The sequence below is a fragment of the Macrosteles quadrilineatus genome, unplaced genomic scaffold (assembly GCF_028750875.1).
Source record: "Macrosteles quadrilineatus isolate MER2022 unplaced genomic scaffold, UCM_ALF_1.0 Scaffold_3__2_contigs__length_128488019, whole genome shotgun sequence".
Classification (NCBI taxonomy): Eukaryota; Metazoa; Arthropoda; class Insecta; order Hemiptera; family Cicadellidae; genus Macrosteles; species Macrosteles quadrilineatus.
The window spans coordinates 104728038-104729884 of record NW_026542596.1 but is presented as its reverse complement, the minus strand read 5'-3'; positions in this window follow the sequence as shown (position 1 = coordinate 104729884).

Below are 1847 nucleotides of genomic sequence, written 5' to 3'. Positions count from 1 at the left end.
AATAGGAAGAATAGAGTGCAGTCAACCTCCACTCAACAGCTCGATAGGTGTTGAGTAGTTTTGGTTGTATAAGTCCACCGTCAACCGTTTCAAAAATACGAAACGATTGGAAATAGAATGACTCGACACTCAACTCAACAGTCAACCAGGTGGGGCGGTGGCGGTCTGTCGGCAAGGGTTAATCCAGGGCCCCAGGTGGGCGGTGGCGGTCTGTCGGCAAGGGTTAATCCAGTTTCCCAAGTTACATCTCAGAATGACGCGTTCTGGGACGTAAATCTCTTTACAGTACCTACAATTTGTGTTATTCACTCATCTTATTCAAAGAGATTGCTTCTTTCACTGAGGTATTTATTTAAAGCCCCATGGTCTGAGTAGTCCTATTAAATAGACGGACAGTTTTATTTCCCCGAGGTCCTCGAAGATCCTCAAAAATGTAGTAAATATACGACTGAAAAGCTAATGTGGGTGCCAACAAATAATTTTCAAGACGAATTAAATAATGGAGGCTAGCAGAGTTGTAAACCTCTACTAGTCACTAAGTGATTCAATCATTGGCGTAAATAACATCCCCCTTGACTCCTATATGGTAGGGAGCACAGAATCCCAGAGGGGTGCTAAGGGCCGAATGTCACCATCCACCACAATCGAGAACGTTTCCGTCGCCAAGGGAGTGGTGTCTCCAAGACCAGAAGATGATTTTGCCACAACCGCGGAAAAAATATCATCGTTGCTGTGACAGCGGGTGACGAAACTAATGTCTATAAGACCGAAGAATGTATTTATAATTTTGCCGCAATCGCGAAAAAATAACATTGTTCACGTGACCACGGGAGACGAATATAATGTCATCAAGACCGAAGAAGATATTCACGATTTTCCGCAATGGTGGAAAAAGATGAAGTTGTTTCCATGACAACAGGAGACGAACGTGGTTTCTGCAAGACCAAATAATATATATTCATGATTTTGCCGCAATGGCAGACAAAATTTGCATCGTTTCCGTGACCGCGGGAGACTATAATAATGTCTACAAGACCGAAGAAGATATTCACGATTATGCCTCGTCGTAGAAAAGATTACGTCGTTTCGGTGACCGCATGAGACGAAAATAATGTGTACCCAACCGAAATAATATCCATGATTTTGTGGCAATGGCGGAAAGATATTACGTCGTTTCGGTGATCACAGAAGACGAAGAAAATGTCTACTAACCCGAAATAATATTCATGATTTTGCGCGTAATCGCAGAAAAGGTTGTCGACATTTCGGTGACAGCGATACAGTATACGAAAATAATGTGTGCAATTCCGAAGAATGTATTTACAATTTTGCTGCTATCAAGAAAAAATACATTGTTTCCATGACCACGGGAGACGAAAATCATGTCTAGAATACCGAAGATGATATTCATTATTTTCCATAATGACGGAAAAAAGATGACATTAATTCCGTTACAACTGGAGACGAACGTGACTTCTTCTTCTGCAGGACAAGATATTTACGATTGTGCCCCATCTCGGAAAAAGATAATGTCGTTTCCGTGAACGTGATAGACTATGTTATTGTCTTCAAGACCACAGAAAACCTACTACTATAACCCAGAATGCCAATCGCATGGTAAAAAGCATTAAGTGTTTTGAGAGAGCTTTGCCTGTCAATTTGTAGGCAGAGCCACCAGCGTTGCCATGCACTCAGGATAGCAACGCTGGTGAGAAGAAAGCGAGTTAATAAAAACAAGCCCGTGGGGCGTAGCCCAAGGGAAATATGAAAATTAAATTATACAATATTGCATTGTCTTCCATTTGTGAGCTATGTTTCAAGTTTCAAGTCTCTAGCTCATCGGGAAG